The 13,478-nt window shown below is 43.7% G+C and overlaps 3 protein-coding genes across 12 annotated transcripts in view; 2 read left to right on the forward strand and 1 right to left on the reverse strand.

Annotated features, from left to right (window-relative positions):
- LOC139247114 (zinc finger protein 432-like) overlaps positions 1 to 13,478 on the forward strand; it is a 199,772-nt gene that overhangs the window by 134,873 nt on the left and 51,421 nt on the right. The window lies entirely within an intron of this gene.
- Positions 1 to 13,478, reverse strand: part of LOC139247122 (nuclear factor 7, ovary-like) — a 640,289-nt gene that overhangs the window by 65,052 nt on the left and 561,759 nt on the right. For 4 of the 6 annotated variants that reach the window (XR_011590830.1, XR_011590827.1, XR_011590831.1 and 1 more), the window contains exon 3: positions 7,684 to 7,836. The exons of the other annotated variants lie outside the window; for them this stretch is intronic. The gene's annotated coding sequence lies outside the window, so the exon portion shown is untranslated. Of the gene's footprint in view, positions 1 to 7,683; positions 7,837 to 13,478 lie in introns of those variants that run through there. 6 annotated transcript variants of the gene reach the window in all.
- LOC139247123 (zinc finger protein 420-like) overlaps positions 1 to 13,478 on the forward strand; it is a 62,067-nt gene that overhangs the window by 45,619 nt on the left and 2,970 nt on the right. The gene's annotated exons all lie outside the window — the stretch shown is intronic.

The following is a 13,478-nucleotide window of genomic DNA, read 5'->3' on the forward strand; positions in this document are numbered from 1 at the left end:
AAACCTTCTCCCAATTACTTTAAATTTATGCCCCTTGGTTGTTTGACCCCTCTGCTAAGGGAAATAGGTCCTTCCTATCCACTATATCTGGCCCCTCATAATTTTATACACCTCAATGAGGTCTCTCCTCAGCCTCCTCTGTTCCAAGGAAAACAAACCCATCCTATCCAATCTGTCCTCATAGCTAAGATTGTCCATTCCTGGCAACATAATCATAAATTTCCTTTGTAACTCTGTACGAGATATTTCACAACTCTCAAGAAAAATATATTCCAGTGAGGAGTAAAGTGTGTAAAAGAAAAGATGGCCATCTGTGGCTAACTAAGGAAATAAAGGATGGTATCCAATTAAAAACAAGGGTATAAAAAGTGGCCAAAACCAGTGGGAGGAGAGAAGATTGGGAAGCTTTTAAAAACCAGCAAAGAATGACTAAAAAAAATGATTAAGGAAGGGAAGATAGACTATGAAAGTAAAGTAGCATGAAATATAAAAACAGACAGCAAGAGTTTCTATAGGTGTATAAAAATGAAAAGAGTGGCAAAAGTAAATGTTGGTCCCTCAGAGGACAAGACCCGGGGAATTAGTGATGGGGAACATGGACATGGCAGAAACTCTGAACAAATATTTTGTATCAGTCTTTACGGTAGAGGACACAAACAATATTCCAACAGTGGATAGTCAAGGGGCTATAGCGGGGGAGGAACTTAACACAATCACAATCACTAAGGAGGTGGTACTCAGTAAGATACTGGGACTAAAGGCGGATAAATCCCCTGGACCTGATGGCTTGCATCCTAGGGTCTTAAGAGAAGTAGCGGCAGGGATAGTGGATGCATTGGTTGTAATTTACGAACATTCCCTGGATTCTGGGGAGGTCCCAGCAGATTGGAAAACTGCAAATGTAATGCCCCTATTTAAAAAAGGAGGCAGACAAAAAGCAGGAAACTATGGACCAGTTAGCCTAACATCTGTGGTTGGGAAAATGTCGGAGTCCATTATTAAAGAAGCTGTAGCAGGACATTTGGAAAAGCATAATTTGGTCAGGCAGAGTCAGCATGTATTTATGTTGAGGAAGTCATGTTTGACAAATTTGCTGGAATTCTTTGAGGATGTATCGAACAGGGTGGATAAAGGGGAACCAGTGGATGTGGTGTATTTGGACTTCCAGAAGGCATTTGACAAGGTGCCTCATAAAAGGTTACATAAAAGATAAAAGTTCAAGGGGTTGGGGGTAATATATTAGCATGGATAGAGGATTGGTTAAGTAACACAAAACAGAGAGTCGGGATAAATGGGTCATTCTCGGGTTGGCAATCAGTAACTAGTGGGGTGCCGCAGGGATCAGTGCTGGGACCCCAACTATTTACAATCTATATTAACGACTTGGAAGAACAGACTGAGTGTAACGTAGCCAAGTTTGCTAATGATACAAAGATGGGAGGAAAAGCAATGTGTGAGGAGGACAGAGAAAAATCTGCAGAAGGACATAGGCAGCCTAAGTGAGTGGGCAAATATTTGGCAGATGGAGTATAATGTTGGAAAGTGTGAGGTCATGCACTTTGGCAGAAAAAAATCAAAGAGCAAGTTATTATTTAAATGGAGAAAGATTGCAAAGTGCTGCAGTACAGCGGGACCTGGGGGTACTTGTGCATGAAACACAAAAGGTTAGTATGCAGGTACAGTAAGGGATCAGGAAGGCCAATGGAATCTTGGCCTTTATTGCAAAGCGGATGGAGTATAAATCAGGGAAGTCTTGCTACAGTTATACAGGGTATTGAGGCTACACCTAGATTACTGCGTGCAGTTTTGGTTTCCATATTTACGAAAGGATATACTTGCTGTGGAGGCAGTTCAGAGAAGGTTACTAGGTTGATTCCGGAGATGAGCGGGTTGACTTATGAGGAAAGGTTGAGGAGGTTGGGCCTCTACTCATTGGAATTCAGAAGAACGAGAGGTGATCTTATCAAAACGCATACGATTATGAGGGGACTTGACAAGATGGATGCAGAGAGAATGTTTCCACTGATGGGGCAGACTAGAACTAGGAGGCATAATCTTAGAATAAGGGGTTGCCCATTTAAAACTGAGATGAGGAGGAATTTTTTCTCCTGAGGGTTGTAAATCTGTGGAATTTTCTGCCTCAAGAGAGCTGTGGAATCTGGGACATTGAATAAATTTAAGACAGAGATAGACAGTTTCTTAATCGATAAGGGATTAAGGGGTTATGGGGAGCAGGCAGGGAAATGGACCTGAGTCCATGATCGGATCAGCCATGATCGTATTAAATAGCGGAGCAGGCTCGAAGGGCCGTATGGCCTACTCCTGCTCGTATTTCTTATATTCTTATGTTTTCTGTAGTGCAATCACGTCCTTCCTGTAATGTGGTGACCAGAATTGCATGCCGTACTCCAGCTGTGGCCTAACCAGTGTTTTATACAGTTCAAGCATAACCCCACTGCTCTTGTATTCTATGCCTCAGCTAATAAATGCAAGCATTCTGGATTTTGTATTCAACTTGCCACTTTGCCCTGGATCCCATGGGCTTTTACTTTCGTAACCAATCTGCCATGTGGGACCTTATCAAAAGCTTTGCTAAAATCCATATACACTACATCATACGCTTTGCCCTCATCAATCCTCTTGGTTACCTCTTCGAAAAATTCAATCAAGCTAGTCACGACCTTTTCTGAACAAATCCATGCTGACTGCGCTTAATTAATCCGTGTCTTTCTAAATGAAGATTTATCCTGTCCTTAAGGATTTTTTCCAATAGTTTTCCCACCACTGAGGTTAGGCTGACTGGCCTGCAATTGCGCGGTCTATCCCTTTCTCCCTTCTTAAACAAAGGTACTACATTAGATGGGACAATATAGAGGGAGCTTTACTCTGTATCTAACCCGTGCTGTAGCTGTCCTGGGATAGTTTAATGGGACAGTGCAGAGTGTGATTTACTCTGTATCTAACCCCGTGCTGTACCTGCCCTGGGAGTGTTTGATGGGACAGTATAGAGGGAGCTTTACTCTGTATCTAACCCGTGCAATACCTGTTCTGGGAGCCTTTGACAGGAATGTTTAGAGTAATGTTTACTCTATACCTCAACCATTCTGTACTTGCCTTGGGAGTGTTTGTCGGGACATGTAGAGGGAGCTTTACTCTGTATCTAACTCGTGCTGTACCTGCCCTGGGATTGTTTAATGGGACAGTGTAGAGGCAGATTTAATCTGTATGTAACCCGTGCTGCACCTGCCCTGGAAGTGTTTAATGGGATAGTGCAGCGTGAGTTATACTCTCTCACCTGTCTATACCTGTTGTAGGATCATTTGACTGAACTGTTTAGAGGGAGGTTTACTATTTCAACAATTCAGTACCTGCCCTGGGAGTGCTTGGTGGGACAGTGTAGAGGCAGCTTTACTCTGCTATACCTGCCCTGGGAATGTTTGATCGACTGTGTAGAGGGAGCTTTGCTTTGTCTCTAACCCTTATTGTACCTGTCTTGGAGCTGTTTGATGCTACAGTGTAGAGGAGGCTTTACTCTGTATCCATCCCATACTGAGCCTGCCTTGGGAGTTTTTGAAGGACAAGCCAGAGGGAGCTTAACTCTGTATTTAACCCGTGCTGTACCTGGCCTGCAAGTGGTTAATGGGACAATGTGGAGAGAGATTTACTCTGTATCTAACCCGTCCTGTTCCTGCCCTGGGAGTGTTTGATGGGACAGTGTTGAGGGAACTTTATTCTTTATCTAACTCGTGCTGTGCCTGTGATGGGAATGTTTGCTGGGTCTGTTGAGGGGGAGAATTACTCTGTATCTAATCTGTGCTGTATTTACCCTGAGCGTGTTTGATGGGACAATGTAGAGGGAGATTTACTCTGCATCTAACCCATGCTGACCCAAATTCTTGGCAACTAAAATCAAGGAAAACCCAAAGATGTTTTATAAATATATTAAGAGCAAGCGGATAACCAAAGAAAGGATAGGGCCTATTAGAGACCATGAGGGTAATCTGTGTCTGGAGGCGGAAGATGTGGGTATGGTTCTTAATGAATACTTTGCGTCTGTTTTCACAAAAGAGGGGGTGATGCAGACACTGCTGTCGAGGAGGAGTAATTTGAAATATTAGATGCAATAAACACTGAGAGAAGCGGTATTAAGGGGTTTAGCAGCTTTGAAAGTGGATCAGTCCCCAGGCCCAGATGAAATGTATCCCAGGCTGTTAGGCGAAGCAAAAGAGGAAACAGCAGAGGCTTTGACCATCATTTTCCAATCCTCTCTGGCTTCAGGTGTGCTGCCAGAGGATTGGAGGACTGCTAATGTTTGTTTAAGAATGGAGAAAGGGATAGACCGTGTAATTACAGGCCAGTCAGCCTAACCTCAGTTGTGGGTAAATTATTAGAAAAACTCCTGAAGGACAGGATAAATCCACATTCAGAAAGACACGGGTTAATCAGGGACAGTCAGCACGGATTTGTTAAGGGAAGGTCGTGTCTGACTAACTTGATTGACTTTTTCGAGGAAGTAACCAGAAAGGTCGATGGGGGCAGTGTGTATGATGTAGTCTATATGGATTTTAGCAAAGCTTTCAATAAGGTCCCACATGGCAGACAGGTCACAAAAGTAAAAGCCCATGGGATCCAGGGCAAAGTGGAAAGTTGGATCCAAAATTGTCTCAGAGGCAGGAAGCAAAGGGTAATGGTTGATGGGTGTTTCTGTGACTGGAAGGATGTTTCCAGTGGGGTTCTGCAGGGCTCAGTGCCAGGTCCCTTGCTTTTTGTGTCATTGATCAATCATCTAGACTTGAATATAGGAGGTATGATTAAGAAGTTTGCAGATGATACAAACATAGGTTGTGTGGTTGATAATGAAGAAGAAAGCTGCAGACTGCAGGAAGATATCAATCAGGTGGGCAGAGCAGTGACAAATGGAATTTAATCCAGAGAAGTGTGAGGTAATGCATTTGGGGAGGGCTAACAAGAAATGGGAATATACATTAAATGGTAGGACATTGACAAGTGTAGAGGAACAAGAGGACCTGGGAGTGCATGTACACAGATCCCTGAAAGTAGCAGGCCAGGTAGATAAGGTGGTTAAGAAGGCATACTGAATGCTTGCATTTATTAGCCGAGTCTTAGAATATAAGAGCAGGGGGCTTATGCTTGTATTGTATAAAACATTGGTTAAGCCACAACTGGAGTACTGCATGCAGTTCTGGTCAGCACATTACAGCAAGGACATGATTGCACTGGAGAGGGTACAGAGGAGATTTACGAGGATGTTGCCGGGAGTGGAGAATCTTAGCTATAAGGATAGATTGGATAGGCTGGGTTCATTTTCCTTGGAATAGAGGAGGCTGAGGGGAGACCTCATTGAGGTGTATAAAATTATGAGGTGCCTCGATACAGTGGATAGAAAGGGCCTATTTCCCTTAGCAGAGAGGGGTCAACAACCAGGGGGCAAAAATTTCAAGTAATTGGGGGAAGGTTTAGAGGGGATTTGAGGGAAAATTTCTTCATGCAGAGGGTTGTGGGGGTCTGGAACTCACTGCCTGAAAGGGTGGTAGAGGCAGAAACCCTCACCACATTTAAAAACTACTTGGATGTGCACTTCAAGTGCTGTAACCTGCAGGGTTATGGACCAAGAGTTGGAAAGTGGTATTAGGCTGGATAGCCTCTTGTTGACCGGTGCGGACACGATGGGCAGAAATGGCCTCTTTCCGTGTTGTAAACCTTTATGACTCTATGATGTACCTGCCCTGGGAGTCTTTGATGGGACAATGCAGATGAAGCTTTACTCTGTATCTAACCCGTGCTGTACGTGCCTTGGGAGTATTTGACAGGACAGCGTAGAGGAGGCTTGACTCTGTATCTGACCCATACTATACCGGACGTGGGAGTGTTTGAAGGGACAGTGCAGAGGGAGATTTATTCCGTATTTAACCCGTGCTGTACCTGCCCTGGGAATATTTGATGGGTCAGTCTAGGGGGTGAATTACTCTGTATCTAATCCATGCTGTATGTGCCTCAGAGTGTTTGACAGGACAGTGCAGAGGGAGCTTTACCTCATATCTAATCCGTGCTGTATCTGCCCTGGGATTGTTTAATGGGACAGTGTAATGGGGGATTTAATCTGCATATCATAGAATCATAGAAGTTTACAGCACGGAAGGAGACCACATCGGCCCATCGTGTCCGTGCTGGAAAATCCACTTTCCAGCTCTAGGTCCGTAACCCTGCAGGTCATGGCAGTTCAAGTGCCCATCCAAGTACTTTTTAAATGTGGTGAGGGTTTCTGCCTCTACCACCCTTTCAGGTCGAGTTCCAGACCCCCACAATCCTCTGTGTGAAGAAATTTCCCCTCAAATCCCCTCTAAACCTTCTACCAATTACTTTTAATTTATGCCCCCTAGTTGGTGACCCCTCTGCTAAGAGAAATAGGCCCTTTCTATCCATTATATCTATGCCCCTCATAATTTTATACACCTCAATGAGGTCTCCCTTCAGCCTCCTCTGTTCCAGGGAAAACAAACCCAGCCTATCCAATATGTCCTCATAGCTAAGATTCTCCACTTCCGGCAACATCCTTGTAAACCTCCTCTGTACCTCTCCAGTGCATTTATGTCCTTCCTGTAATGTGGTGACCAGAACTGCATGCAGTACTCCAGCTGTGGCCTAACCAGTGGTTTATACAGTTTAAGCATGCCCCCTGCTCTTATATTCTATGCCTCGGCTAATAAAGGCAAGCATTCCGTATGCCTTCTTAACCACTTTATCTACTTGGCCTGCTACCTTCCAGGATTTGTGGACATGCACTACCAGGTCCCTTTGTTCTTCTACACTTCTTAGAGTCCTACCATTGAATGTATATTCCCTTTCCTTGTTAGCTGTCTCCAAATGCATTACCTTACAGTTCTCCGGATTAAATTCCATGTGCCACAGTTCTGCCCACCTGACTAGTTGATTGATATCTTCCTGTGGTCCGCAGCTTTCTTCTTCATTATCAACCACACGGCTTATAACGCATGCTGTTTCTGCCCTCGGAGTGTTTGATGGGACAGTGTAGAGAGCGCTGTACTCTATATATAACCCTGTGCTGTATCTGCCCTGGGAGTGTTTGATGGGTCAGTGTAGAGGGAGCTTTACTCTATATATAACCCTGTGCAGTACCTGCCCTGGGAGTGTTTGATGGGACAGTGTTGAGAGGCTGTACTCTATATATAACCCTGTGCTGTACCTGCCCTGGGAGTGTTTGATGGGACAGTGTTGAGAGGCTGTACTCTATATATAACCCTGTGCTGTATCTGCCCTGGGAGTGTTTGATGAGACAATTTAGAGGGAGCTTTGTTCTGTATCTAATCCATGTTGTGCCTGCCCTGGGAATGTTTAATGGGACAGTGTAGAGGGAGATTTAATCTGTATGTAACCTGCCGTGGGAGTTTTTGAAGAGATAGTGCAGAGACAGCTTTACTCTGTATTTAACATGTGTTCTTCCTGCCCAGGGAGTGTTTGATGAGACAGCGTCGAGGAAGCTTTACTCTATTGTAGAACCTTTTAATGTCCCATAACCAGACATACCAATTAGGCAGCAGTCAGTACGGTTTGTGCAATAGATTAGATTTATTAAGCTTACAGCAATAGTGTAATTAACAAGAAACGACATCAAACGGAAGCTTGCAGATCCAGGTCCCTGGAACTCCCGTGCACAAGTCGATGTTTTCCTAAATCTGTACATTGCTATTCCAGCTGTCTCTGAGCTCAGGCATTCTTTGAGTATCGATGTTTTAACCAATTTCTTATCAAAAGTTCATTTGGCCAGTGTCCACATATGGTCTTCAACAAAATCACCTTAATATAAGAACATAAGAGCATAAGAAATAGGAGCAGGAGTAGGCCATACAGCCCCTTGAGCCTGCTCTGCCATTTAATATGATCATGGCTGATCCGATCATGGACTCGGGTCCACTTCCCCGCCCACTTTCCATAACCCCTTATTCCCTTATCGTTTAAGAAACTGTCTGTTTCTGTCTTAAATTTATTCAATGTCCCAGCTTCCACAGCTCTCTGAGGCAGCCAATTTCACAGATCCACAACCCTCTGAGAGAAGAAATTTCTCCTCATCTCAGTTTTAAATGGGCGGCCCCTTATTCTAAGATCATGCCCCCTATCAGTGGAAACATCCTCTCTGCATCCACCTTGTCAAGCCCTTCATAATCTTATTCGTTTCGATAAGATCACCTCTCATTCTTATGAATTCCAATGAGTAGAGGCTCAACCTTTCCTCATAAGTCAACCCCCTCATCTCCAGAATCAATCTAGTGAACCTTCTCTGAACTGCCTCCAAAGCAAGCATATCCCTTCGTAAATATGGAAACCAAAACTGCACGCAGTATTCCAGATGTGGCCTCACCAATACCTTATACAGCTGTAGCAAGACTTCCCTGCTTTTATACTCCATCCCCTTTGCAATAAAGGCCAAGATTCCAGTGGTCTTCCTGATCACTTGCTGTACCTGCATACTAACATTTTGTGTTTCATGCACAAGTATCCCCAGGTCCCGCTGTACTGCAGCACTTTGCAATCTTTCTCCATTTAAATAATAACTTGCTCTTGGTTCTAATGGTTAAAATACCATTGGCACTCAAAACCAGAGCTAGCATGTGACCACTCCTGCCTCCAGTAATTTTCTATAAATGCCTGCTTGTCCATGTTATCTTGTTTATAAATTACTTCATCTCCTTTCGACCTAACTTAATTATGCTCCTGTGTTCGAACTGTTAGTTTTGAATAGACCGACTCCAATTTCTACTTTGTTATTATAATAATCTGACCTGGGATCGCAGCTCGTGTTAGTTTGCTGTTTGAACCTAGTTTAAACTGAGTTCTGCGTACATTCAAGAAGCTACTAACATTCACATGCCCACAGAGAATCATGGGTAAGATTAATTTGGTCAATGACTACAAATTGAATATATATTTATGAATCTCTAATACCAGTCTTTCATACAACGCCAAGGTCCCTTTGTTTCTCGACACTTCTCAGTGTCCTACCACTTAATGTATATTCCCTTTCCTTGTTAGCCCTCCCAAAATGCATTACCTCACATCTCTGGATTACATTCCATTTGCCACTGTTCTGCCCACCTGTGCAGTTGAATGATATCTTCCTACAGCTTTCTTCTTCATTATCAACCACACAGCTGATTGTAGTATCTGCAAACTTCTTAATCATACCCCCCTATATTCAACTCTAGATCATTGTTGTGTATCACAAAAAGCAAGGAACCTAGTACTGGGCCCTGCAGAACCCCACTGGAAACATCCTTCCAGTCGCAAAAACATCCATCAACCATTACCGTTGCTTCCTGCCTCTGAGACAGTTTTGGATCCAATTTTCCACTTTGCCCTGGATCCCATGGGCTTTTACTTTTGTGACCAGTCTGCCATGTGGGACCTTATCAAAAGCTTTGGTAAAATCCATATACACTACATCATACGCTTTGCCTTCATCGGCACTCCTGGTTACCTTCTCGAAAAATTCAATCAAGCTAGTCAGACATGACCTTCCCTTATCAAATCCATGCTGACTGTCCCTGATTAATCCGTGTCTTTCTAAGTGAAGATTTATCCTGTCCCTCAGGATTTTGCTGGATAAAAGCCCTGCCATTGAAAGGCCACATTAGTGAATGGAACAGGATTTACTGTGATTGCATTGAGCACTGAACCATGTTCATTCTGGCAGTTATAGTTTGTTTCTGCTGATCTTAATAACCCCAATAACTGGATTGGTGATTAATATTCTATATAAATGTTGAATAAATCAGCTTTGTTCCAAGTACACAGTGCGTTTAATATTTGATTTCTCCATGATAAGAGGAGACTAATTGATGTTCTGTTACCGACTGTTCCATTTGGGGCCTTTTCTTACTCTAGATTATTTCAGTTCTCCTCTAGTCTGCCTTGGACCATATCAAATCCCAAGCCTGTTCTGTTTGAGAACATGGCTTGTAGGAGACATAGTCTGAACTGTAGTGTCGCACTTTACACACATCTGAAATTCCTTTGAATAACCCCTTTGTAATACCTTGTATCAGATTTGAAATCTGTTATTATCTGTATCATTTACCACTTTTTCGATCCGGATTAGTAAAAGTTCTCTACACACATTGCATGCAATTGCCTTTGAAATGTATGATATTTGTCATTCTCATTACTGATTTTGATGGTCTCGTTGGTTTAATCTCTTGTTACTAACAGACGTTGCACTATTTTTTTTAAACATGATAATTGTTTCAAACTTTTCCTTTATCAGGACTTTGGCCCAATTGAGCGCTGTCAATAATCCTTGGTTAGGGGTAGGATTAGTGTTTAGTGGCTGGGGTTAGGGATGGGTTTAGAGGCTGGTGTCAGGCTGGGGTTCGGGTTACAATGTTAGGCTTATGAGATAGTGATTAGGGTTACACACCACTATTGACAACGCCCGTTGTCACTAGATGCCTCCTTTTTCATTTCTCGTTTTTTAACCTCATACAGGTAAATCGCAAAACAACCTTATTAATTGTTCATTCAAGGAATCATCTTTCTGGCCTGAGCCCGATTTGCTGCTTTCTTTCACACCTCTACATTTCCCACAGAAAAGACATCAGGGACATTAGACTTTGGGACAAGAATGGGATGATCCGGGTGTTGCATTGGTTACATCCAATTATCGGCTTGCCTGAAAAGGGCTTCTGACAATAACCTGTCATTGGATTTGGTGTCTCAGTGTAAGTGGTTCCTGGATTTGGTGTCTCAGTGTAAGTAGTCCCAGGATTTGGTGTCTCAGTGTAAGTGGTCCCTGGATTTGGTGTCTCAGTGTAAGTGGTCCCTGGATTTGGTGTCTCAGTGTAAGTGGTCCCTGGATTTGATGTCTTAGTAAGTGGTCCTTGGATTTGGTGTCTCACTGTAAGTGGTCCTTAGATTTGTTGCCACAGTATATGTGGTTCCTGGATTTAATGGCACTGTGTAAGTGATTCCCGCATAGAGCGGTTTCCCACTTGTGGCAGCCCATCCGATGGTGCTTGCTGGGTCAGGATATTAAGAGACCACGCATTGTTCCTCCTCACACTGCCTGGGGGAATGGGGCAGATATTTAAAGGGACAGTGAATCCTCTTTCTCTGAATATTTAAATTATCTTGAAGTGATGGAGGACCTCACTAACAGAGCTCCTATTAACAGTCGTTCCATTCTGCACTGTGTAGTAGTTGTAAACCTCTTTATTTCAGTGACTTGATCATTTCTAAAATGTGCCTCTTTTTTAACGATCCATTTGACTTGCTTGGTTAATTTTCAAAAAATTCAGAATTTTGCAGTGAGACGAAAGATTCCTTTAAAGATGGAATAGCATTTGTTTCAAACTATTCTGATCTATCCCTCCCCTCCCCTCGCCCCGAACCCACCAAACCTTTAACGGAATGACTGCTGCCGACGAACCGGAAGATACCAGAAGCTGCACAGAAACATTCTGCCCATAACTGTCAGGCACCAAATTTAAACAACCATGTTCAGCACAACAGACGGAGGATCTGAGAAGTGCTGAGGCACATCACTAATAAAGTTTCATTATGTTACTAGTAATTTTTCCAGTTTAAGAACCGCTGTCTCGAAGGACAAACAACAACTTTAAAAATAAACTCACAGTTGGAATTTTATTTAAAATTAACGGTTCAAACAGAATTCTCCAAATCTGCTTCTTTATTCCTCATTTTTGGAAGTAGAATGACAACAATCAAATAAAAGACACTGGAAAAACTTAAAAACACTGACTGGGAAAGTCCCAAGTTCAAACCTTGATCTGGGCTGTTAGTTGATCTCAGCCAAGGCAGCAGTTCAGGGGCTTTAATTGTCCTCAGTACCACTGGGCTATCAAGAGTAAAAATCAGCCAGTGCCTCTGCTCTTGACACCAATCCAGTCAACTGGGGAGTGCGTGGATGTCAATTGAGGGCAGGATTGATCTCGGCTGTGATGCCTACCACAGTGGAAATCCTGCTGACTCTCACGGAGACGACTGATGGTGAGGCACTAGAGGTTAACTAATGTCTGTGGAATTGCACCCATCCAGATTCAGAGCCTTCTGGAGGAAGAAACTCCCAGCCAATATAATGAATGTTGATGTTAGACAGTAAGGATGGTGGTAGAGTGTGTAGAATGGGGATTTTACAGCTTAGGAGGGACAGGAGGGGAAAGAATGTTTTATAGAATCTAGAATTGTCTGTTCTGAATTTCTATCCTGTATTTAAAGTTAACAACTCTTGTAACCACCATTTGCAGGGTATTAGAAGGGGAGGATCTGCAGTCGGGAAGCTCAAACCAAACATTACGTCAAAATTTGACAGATTCAACCTGAAGAATCAACAGTGCAAATGGGGGGACTGGGTACGGATTCAGTTGCCTGTCTGAGGTGGTAACTCATCAGGGAGAGGCTGTTTATCAGCTGAGTGTGGAAAGAGATTCACTCGCTCATCTTACCAAATGACACTCTGGCATGTTTATAATGAGGAGAATCCATCACTGCTCTGTACGTGGAAAGCGATGCAATCGATTATACCATTTACTGACACACCAGCACAGTCACACCGGGGAGAGACCTTTTAGATACTTCACATGTGGGAAGGTATTCACTCCGTTGTCCCAACTGTTTACACTGCAGATTATCCACATTGAGAATAGTTGCTTTAAATGCTCTGACTGTGAGAAAAACTTTCCAAGATCAAAGTAGCTGATGCACGATCACCGCACCGATACTCGGAGAGAAGCTGTTTCAATATCCTGTGTATGGAAAGAAATTCACCCCACTTGCTGAGACGCCAGTGGCTGCAGAGGTTATTAATCATATCCAGAACTGACCCATGGCAGAGTGCCCGTTTGTTTGTGCATGATTTATTAATTTTCTCTCAAGCGGGTCACAGAAAATCAATCTCCATTCACTAACTGGGGCTTTCAATGGCGGGGCTGTGATCCAGCATGCCCCCCGGAGGAGAATGTGCCCTATTCACAGTTGACAGGCGCAGGACCAGGTGGTTTTTGGAGCATGCGCAATGTCACTGATCAGAACCGTACGAAGGTTGGAAACGGGTCGAGCCCGGAGACGCAGTTTTCCGCTGATTATGAATCAGCGGGCGCAGGGGAGTAGCTCACATGGCTGGTGGGCTTCATGAAGACCTGGCATAAGCCGCAAACCTTGACTAAGAACCTACAGGTCCCGCGTTTGCAGCTCCGGGGCTTTCTCCCGGTGACAGGCCAAGGCTGACGGATGCCATCTTTGTAAAACACAACGGACGGTTTCTGCAGCGCCATTGTGATGCACTGAGTAGCAGAGCGCACGCGCGGCCATCTTTGTAAAGAGCCCATTAGTAGGCAGGGCTACAGGGTCCCCGTGAATGCGGAACTGAACACAGCCAACGTCAGGGGAGGAGAGCGAAGGAAACCAGTGAGTGTAGAACTGAAATG

This window comes from Pristiophorus japonicus, unplaced genomic scaffold (assembly GCF_044704955.1).
Source record: "Pristiophorus japonicus isolate sPriJap1 unplaced genomic scaffold, sPriJap1.hap1 HAP1_SCAFFOLD_258, whole genome shotgun sequence".
NCBI lineage: Eukaryota > Metazoa > Chordata > Chondrichthyes > Pristiophoridae > Pristiophorus > Pristiophorus japonicus.